Source organism: Salvelinus sp. IW2-2015, linkage group LG31, assembly GCF_002910315.2.
Source record: "Salvelinus sp. IW2-2015 linkage group LG31, ASM291031v2, whole genome shotgun sequence".
Lineage (NCBI taxonomy): Eukaryota > Metazoa > Chordata > Actinopteri > Salmoniformes > Salmonidae > Salvelinus > Salvelinus sp. IW2-2015.
In genome coordinates this window covers 17,936,478-17,945,644 of record NC_036870.1, presented here as the reverse complement: position 1 = coordinate 17,945,644, position 9,167 = coordinate 17,936,478, and the positions used below count along the sequence as shown (strand labels likewise).

Genomic DNA, 9,167 nt, shown 5'->3' with positions numbered 1-9,167 from the left:
CCACACACAAGAGAGATAGAATATCCTCTAGTGTGTGGGGGCTGTGCTTTTGCAAAGTGGGTGGGGTTATATCCTTCCTTTTTGCCCTGTCCGGGGGTATCATCGGATGGGGCCACAGTGTCTCCTGACCCTCCCCGTCTCAGCCTCCAGTATTTATGCTGCATTAGTTTATGTGTCGGGGGCAAGGGTCAGTTTGTTATATCTGGAGTACTTGTCCTGTCTTATCCGGTGTGGTGTGAATTTAAGTATGCTCTCTCTAATTCTCTCTTTTCTCTCTCTCGGAGGGACCTGAGCCTAGGACCATGCCTCAGGACGACCTGACATGATGACTCCTTGCTGTCCCCCAGTCCACCTGTCCCCTAGTCCACTGCCAACTGTTCTGCCTGCGGCTATGGAACCCTGACCTGTTCACCGGACGTGCTACCTGTCCCAGACCTGCTGTTTTCAACTCTCTAGAGACCGCAGCAGCGGTAGAGATACTCTTAATGATCGGCTATGAAAAGCCAACTGACATTTACTCCTGAGGTGCTAACCCTCGACAACTACTGTGATTATGTATTATTTGACATGCTGTTCATTTATGAACATTTGAACATCTTGGCCATGTTCTGTTATAATCTCACACCCGGCACCAGCCAGAAGAGGACTGGCCACCCTCATAGCCTGGTTCCTCTCTAGGTTTCTTCCTAGGTTTTGCCTTTCTAGTGAGTCTAGCCACCGTGCTTCTACACCTGCATTGCTTGCTGTTTGGGGTTTTAGGCTGGGTTTCTGTACAGCACTTTGAGATATCAGCTGATGTACGAAGGGCTATATAAATACATTTGATTTGATTTGATTTGAACAGGCAGTGGCTCGGGTGGTTGTTGTCCTTGATGATCTTTTTGGCCTTCCTGTGACATCGGGTGGTGTAGGTGTCCTGGAGGGCAGGTAGTTTGCCCCCGGTGATGTGTTGTGCAGAACTCACTACCCTCTGGAGAGCCTTATGGTTGTGAGCGGAGCAGTTGCCGTACCAGGCGGTGATGCAGCCCGACAGGATGCTCTCGATTGTGCATCTGTAAAAGTTTCAGTGTTTTTGGTGACAAGCCGAATTTCTTCAGCCTCCTGAGGTTGAAGAGGCGCTGCTGCGCCTTCTTCACCACACTGTCTGTGTGGGTGAACCATTTCAGTTTGTCCGTGATGTGTACGCAGAGGAACTTAACTTTCCACCTTCTCCACTAGTGTCCCGTCGATGTGGATAGGCGGCTGCTCCCTCTGCTGTTTCCTGAAGTCCACGATCATCTCTTTTGCTTTGTTGACATTGAGTGTGAGGTTATTTTCCTGACACCACACTCTGAGGGCCCTCACCTCCTCCCTGTAGGCCGTCTCGTCGTTGTTGGTAATCAAGCCTATCACTGTAGTGTCGTCTGCAAACTTGATGATTGAGTTGGAGGCGTGCATGGCCACGCAGTCATGGGTGAACAGGGAGTACAGGAGAGGGCTGAGAACGCACCCTTGTGGGGCGCCAGTGTTGAGGATCAGCGGGGTGGAGATGTTGTTCCCTACCCTCACTACCTGGGGGCTGCCCGTCAGGAAGTCCTGGACCCAGTTGCACGGGGCGGGGTCGAGACCCAGGGTCTCGAGCTTAATGACGAGTTTGGAGGGTACTATGGTGTTAAATGCTGAGCTGTAGTCAATGAACAGCATTCTTACATAGGTATTCCTCGTGTCCAGATAGGTTAGGGCAGTGTGCAGTGTGATTGCGATTGCGTCGTCTGTGGACCTATTGGGGTGGTAAGCAAATTGGAGTGGGTCTAGGGTGTCAGGTAGGGTGGAGGTGATATGGTCCTTGACTAGTCTCTCAAAGCACTTCATGATGACGGAAGTGAGTGCTACGGGCCGATAGTCATTTAGCTCAGTTACCTTCGCTTTCTTGGGAACAGGAACAATGGTGGCCCTCTTGAAGCATGTGGGAACAGCAGACTGGGATAAGGATTGATTGAATATGTCGATAAACACACCAGCCAGCTGGTCTGCACATGCTCTGAGGATGCGGCTGGGGATGCCGTCTGGGCCGGCAGCCTTGCGAGGGTTAACACGTTTAAATGTTTGACTAACGTTGACTGCAGTGAAGGAGAGCCCGCAGGTTTTGGTAGCGGGCCGTGTCAGTGGCACTGTGTTGTCCTCAAAGCGAGCAAAGACGTTGTTTAGTTTGTCTGGGAGCAAGACATCATGGTCCGCGACGGGTCTGGTTTTCCTTTTGTAGTCCGTGATTGACTGTAGACCCTGCCACATACCTCTCGTGTCTGAGCCGTTGAATTGCGACTCTTTGTCTCTATACTGACGCTTAGCTTGTTTGATTGCCTTSCGGAGGGAATAGCTACACTGYTTGTATTCGGTCATGTTTCCGGTCACCTTGCCCTGATTAAAAGCAGTGGTTCGCGCTTTCAGTTTTGCGCGAATGCTGCCATCAATCCACGGTTTCTGGTTGGGAAAGGTTTTAATAGACGCTGTGGGTACAACATCACCGATGCACTTGCTAATAAACTCACTCACAGAATCAGCGTATTCATCAATGTTATTGTCCGACGCTATGCGGAACATATCCAGTCCACGTGATCGAAGCAATCTTGAAGCGTGGAATCCGATTGTTCGGACCAGCGTTGAACAGACCTGAGCACGGGCGCTTCCTATTTTAGTTTCTGTCTATAGGCTGGGAGCAACAAAATGGAGTCATGGTCAGATTTTCCAAAAGGAGGGCGGGGGAGGGCTTTATATGCGTCGCGGAAGTTAGAATAACAATGATCCAGTGTTTTGCCAGCCCGGGTTGCGCATTCGATATGCTGATAAAGTTTAGGGAGCCTTGTTTTCAGATTAGCCTTGTTAAAACCCCAGCTACAATAAATGCAGCCTCAGGATATGTGGTTTCCAGTTTATATTAAGTCAAATGTAGTTCTTTCAGGGCCGTCGCTGTGTCTGATTGGGGCGGGATATACACGACTGTGATTATGATCGAAGAGAATTATCTTGGTAGATAATGCAGTCGGCATTTGATTGTTCTGAAAGGCCCCAGAGTCTGCAACACCACTAAGCAAGGGGCACCACCAAGCAAGCAGCACCATGAAGACCAAGGAGCTCTCCAAACAGGTCAGGGACAAAGTTGTGGAGAAGTACAGATCAGGGTTGGGTTATAAAAAAATATCAGAAACTTTGAACATCCCACGGAGCACCATTTAAATCCAATATAAAAAATGGAAAGAATATGGCACCACAACAAATCTGCCAAGAGAGGGCCGCCCACCAAAACTCATGGACCAGGCAAGGAGGTCATTAATCAGAGGCAACAAAGAGACCAAAGATAACCCTGAAGGAGCTGCAAAGCCTCACAGTGGAGATTGGAGTATCTGTCCACAGGACCACTTTAAGCCGTACACTCCACAGAGCTGGGCTTTACGGAAGAGTGTCCAGAAAAAAGCCATTGTTTAATTAAAGAAAAAAAAGAAGCAAACACGTTGGGTGTTCGCCAAAAGGCAAGTGGGAGACTCCCCAAAAATATGGAAGAAGGTGCTCTGGTCAGGTGAGACTAAAATTGATATTTTTGGCCATCAAGGAAAACACTATGTCTGGTGCAAACCCAACACCTCTCATCACCCTGAGAGGTGTTTTTCATCGGCAGGGACTGGGAAACTGGTCAGAATTGAAGGAATGATGGATGGCGCTAAATACAGGGAAATTCTTGATGGAAACCTGTTTCAGTCTTCCAGAGATTTGAGACTGGGACGGAGGTTCACCTTCCAGAAGGACAATGACCCTAAGCATACTGCTAAAGCAACACTCGAGTGGTTTAAAGGGAAACATTTAAATGTCTTGGAATGGCCTAGTCAAAGCCCAGAACTCAATCCAATTGAGAATCTGTGGTGTGACTTAAAGATTGCTGTACACCAGCGGAACCCATCCAACTTGAAGGAGCTGGAGCAGTTTTGCCTTGAAGAATGGGCAAAAATCCCAGTGGCTAGATGTGCCAAGCTTATAGAGACATGGGGGGTGAATAGTTATGCATGCTCAAGTTTTCAGTTTTTTGTCTTATTTCTTGTTTGTTTCACAATAAAAATATTTCGCATTTTCAAAGTGGTAGGTGTGTTGTGTAAATTAAATGATACAAAGCCCCCCAAAAATCTATTTTAACTCCAGGTTGTAAGTCAACAAAATATGAAAAATGCCAAGGGGGTAAATACTTTCTGAAGCCACTGTATTTCCTTATTAATTCAATGGAATTGACTATTGAAAATCCTCGGTAGGCATAGGTTTGCCAGAGTAATGGATTCAAAGAAGGGGAATGGAAAGGTGAGTTCTTTGATATGTCTAAAGTAGTGGTTCTCTGTGTGTACCTGGCCTAGCCACACGGGGTACTTAGGAAGACATAAGCCAATTGAACATTTGCACATCAGGGGTAATTTGAGCATGTGATTAGGGGTACAGTAACCAGGAACCACTAGTGTAGATAGATCGATAGATGAACACTTAATTGATCCCCATCAGGAATGTCATTGTGTTAATTATCTTTTTATTTCTCCTCTGTGTAGAACTACAGCGACATGAAGAACTGTGTCTAAATGTTGTCGGAGTGGGATCTCAAACTGTTACAGGATGAGCAGGTGGGACGACTGTATGACCTGATGCTGGAGTCCACCAAGCCCAACAGACAGTTCCACATCCAGGGGGACGGATTCAAGAAGTGAAGAAGTAGACGGGATACTCCCATACTGAACAGAGAGGGAGGTGGTGCATCTCAATAGTTTAAAGTGGCTCTCTTTCCTTGTCTCCTCTCCTTAATCTACTCAATTTTTTCATTGAACCTGTATTTTTACAGGACAGGTTAGTCTCATTTAGTCACTTATTCAGAGAGACGTTTCATTTCCCACAGTGTTCACCCCACAGATATGTCCAATTCATCAGTGTAGATGAGGGAAAGGCGATAAGGAAGGAGACACTTTAGACCAGGGGTTGGCAACAGACGGACAAAACCGGCCCGCGATGGATTTAATTTTTGCCCAAAAGTTTTTAGTAAAGTTAAGGATTTTCGTTTTCTGTGAGAAAAGACTAGAATCACCAGGAATTCAGCTAAACATTGTTTTAATCCAGGAAATCTAGAGTATTCCCACAAATAAAAAGAGAGACATATGTGATGGTGTCTCAATATAATCCAGGTATGAATACAATCTGTTTTTGGGCTTGCTTTTGGTCAATTTGCAGTGTACAAATTATTAAAATTATGTTCCGGCCCCTGGCCATCCGCTCGGACAATTATCGGCCTGCGGTTGAATCTAGTTGCCTACCCCTGCTTTAGGCTATTGAGATGGAACCAGCGAGAAGGTTAAGAGGTGTGTGCCTCAGACTCGCAGCAGAATCTGGGGCACTCTGCCTGGGATACCTCAGAAGAAACTAACTGTACTGTAACTCAAGGCCTGAATGAAATGGATGCTTTTAGGGAATGTTGTAATTATATTAAAGTACTCTGTTAAATTAAAATACCATTGCTGGTGGCACCTTAATATGGGAGCTTCTGCTCATGGCTGGAGGGGAATAAGTGGAATTTCATTCCAGCCGCTCCAGCCATTATTATGAGCAGTCCTCCCCTCAGCAGCCTCCACTGCACTGCTCAGTATTTTTTTTTTTAAATGTAACCTTTATTTAACAAGGCCAGTCAGTTAAGAACAAATTCTTATTTACAATGACGGCCTACACTGGCCAAACCCGGACGACGCTGGGCCAATTGTGCGCCGCCCTATGGGTCTCCGGTTGTGATACAGACTGGATTCGAACCAGAGTGTCTAGTGACACCTCAAGCACTGAGCCTTAGACCACTGCGCCACTCGGAAGCCCCAGTACAGTTAGTATCTATCTCTGTGTTAATTTCCTTTCTCTTTTATTGTTTATGAGGACAACGTAGGCTCCTGGATCCTGAAAGGACCTTAAAGGGTGACTAAACTGTCACACTGGTTGCATCCCACATAGCAGTATTTCACCAAATAGTCAACTACTTTTGACCAGGACCCAAGGGCACTATACAGTGCATTTGGAAAGTATTCAGACCCCTTGACTTTTCCACATTTTGTTATGTTACAGCCTTATTCTAAAATTGATTACATTTTTCCTCATCAATCTACACACAATACCCCACAATAACAAAGCAAAACTTTTTCTGTTTGTTGCCAATTTAATAAAAAGCAGAAATACCTTATTTACATAAATATTCAGACCCTTTGCTATGAGACTTGATATTGAGCTCAGGTGCATCCTGTTTCCATTGATCATCCTTGAAATGTTTCTACAACTTGATTGGAGTCCACCTGTGGTCAATTCAATTGATTTGACATGATTTGGAAAGGCACACACCTGTTTATATAAGGTCCCACAATTGACAGTGCACGTCAGAGCATAAACCAAGCCATGAGGTCGAAGGAATTGTCTGTACAGCTCTGAGACAGGATTGTGTCAAGGCACAGATCTGGGGAAGGGTACCAAGAAATGTCTGCAGCATTGAAGGTCCCCAAGAACACAGTGGCCTCCATCTTTTTTAAATGGAAGAAGTTTGGAACCACCAAGACTCTTCCTAGAGCTGGTCGCCCAGCAAAACTGAGCAATCAGGGGAGAAGGGCCTTGGCCAGGGAGGTGACCAAGAACCCGATGGTCACTCTGACAGAGCTCCAGAGTTCCTCTGTGGAGATGGGAGAACCTTCCAGAAGGACAACCATCTCTGCAGCACTCCACCAATCAGGCCTTTATGGTAGAGTGGCCAGACGTAAGCCACTCCTCAGTAAAAGGCACATGATAGCCCGCTTGGAGTTTGCCAAAAGGCAACTAAAGGACTCTCAGACCATGAAAAACCAAGATTCTCTGGTCTGATGAAACCAAGATTGAACTCTTTGGCCTGAATGCCTACCGTCACGTCTGGAGGAAACCTGGCACCGTCCCTACAGTGAAGCGTTCCTTTCCTTCCAGTTCTCTGCTGCCAATGACTGGAACGAATTGCAGAAATCACTGAAGAAATCACTCCCTCACTAACTTTAAGCATCAGCTGTCAGAGCAGCTTACCGATCATTGCACCTGTACATAGCCCATCTGTAAATAGCCCACCAAACTACCTCATCCCCATATTATTATTTTTTTTGCTCCTTTGCACCCTAGTATCTCTACTTGCACATTCATCTTCTGCACACTCCAGTGTTTAATTGCTAAATTGTAATTATTTCACCACTATGGCCTACGTATTGCCTTACCTCCCTAATCTTATTACATTTGCACGCACTGTATATAGATTTTTCTATTGTGTTATTGACTGTATGTTTGTTTATCCCATGTGTAACTCTGTGTTGTTTGTGTCGCACTACTTTGCTTTATCTTTATCTTAGTTGTAAATGAGAACATGTTCTCAACTGGCCTATCTGGTTAAATAAAGGTGAAATAAAAAATAAAAAAATGGTGGTGGCAGCATCATGCTGTAGTGATGTTTTTCAGTGGCAGAGACTGGGTGACTAGTCAGGTTTGAGGGAAAGATGAACGGAGCAAAGTACAGAGAGATCCTCTATGAAAACCTGCTCAGGACCTCAGACTGGGGGAAGGTTCACCTTCCAACAGGACAACGACACTACGCACACAACCAAGACAATGCAGGACTGGCTTCAGGAAAGTCTCTGAATGTCCTTGAGTGGCCCAGCCAGAACATGGACTTGAACCTAATTTAAACATCTCTGGAGACATCTGAAAATAGATGTGCAGCGACCTTCTCCATCCAACCTGACAGCTTGAGAGGATCTGCAGAGAAGAGTGGGAGAAACTCCCCAAATACAGGTGTGCCAAGCTTGTAGCGTCATACCCAAGAAGACTCAAGGTTGTAATCGCTGCCAAAGGTGCTTCAACAAAGTACTGAGTAAAGGGTCTGAATACTTATGTAAATGTGATATTTCCATTTTTGCTTTGTCATTATGGGATATTGTGTGTAGATTGATGAGGGGGGAAAACAATTTAATACATTTTAGAGTAAGGCTGTAACTTAACAAAATGTGGAAAAAGTCGAGGGTCTGAATACTTTCCGAATGTGCTGTATATGGAATAGGGGGCCATTTTGGACGCAGCCACTGTCAGTAATTAGCTTCATGGGAAACTTCTCGCCGGAGCGTGAAGCAGCGCTCATGTCTCGATATAGAGACGAAGACGCTAGCATAGAGAGATTATGCATCTTTCCTCTCCAAAGATGCGAAGAATAATAAAACTGTTGAATCAATAACGCCAGCTTTGTTCGTTCCCCCTGCATAATCGGATCCATTGTCAGGGAATTATGTGTCTCTGTCTTTGTGTGTGTTTGTTTCATTGTCTGTCATGTGGAAATATGAACATGTCTCCCATCACGTAGCACCGAACGCTGGGAACCAAGATAAGTCATTGTGCATCAACAAATGTGATATTGCTCAAAAGCTCACACTATTTATTCTACAATGAAGAGCAATTTGTATGGCATTGCACTTCACAATTATTTTTTGATAAACACATATACAGTGTACATTGCATCAGGCAGACACTGAATGGTACATGACAGAATGAATGGCTGTTGTCAACAAGATGGACAGTGGACACAGCCTGCTGTCACCGAATGGATCATTCATGTGTTGCGTGATCAAATTGCAATAGGACTGAGAATGTAGTACCTTCCGGTGTCAGTCTGGCACTAGAATAGATACAATGGAATAGATACAATGTTTTTTGGTTGCTAGAATATTGTTTTATCTATAATATTCCATCTGACATTCCATCCTGTTTTTCATTTAGTATATTGCTTGGTCAGCCCTTTAAACTTGGTTTTCATATTACAGTATGATGTGCTCAGTCTTACACATTGATGGCCCACTGCTCTGGTCTATAGTGTATGGCTGTACTGTCTCACACACCTGAAGGACAAAACTTTCCCTCATTGCTTCATTTGAGGGTAAATTGTTTACTTCTCCGCACCTTGTGCTCACACAGTGGGAGGTACAATTGAAGTTGGAAGTTTACATACACCTTTGCCAAATACATTTAAACTCAGTTTTTCACAATTCCTGACATTTAATCCTAGTAACAATTCCCTGTCTTAGGTCAGTTAGGATCACTACTTTATTTTAAGAATGTGAAATGTCAGAATAATAGAAGAGAGA

The 9,167-nt window shown here is 45.0% G+C and overlaps 1 pseudogene; it reads left to right on the top strand.

The window, feature by feature from the left end:
• LOC111955730 (succinate dehydrogenase assembly factor 3, mitochondrial-like) overlaps positions 1–4,715 on the top strand; it is a 31,014-nt pseudogene extending 26,299 nt beyond the window's left edge.
• The last annotated feature ends 4,452 nt before the right edge of the window (positions 4,716–9,167 follow it).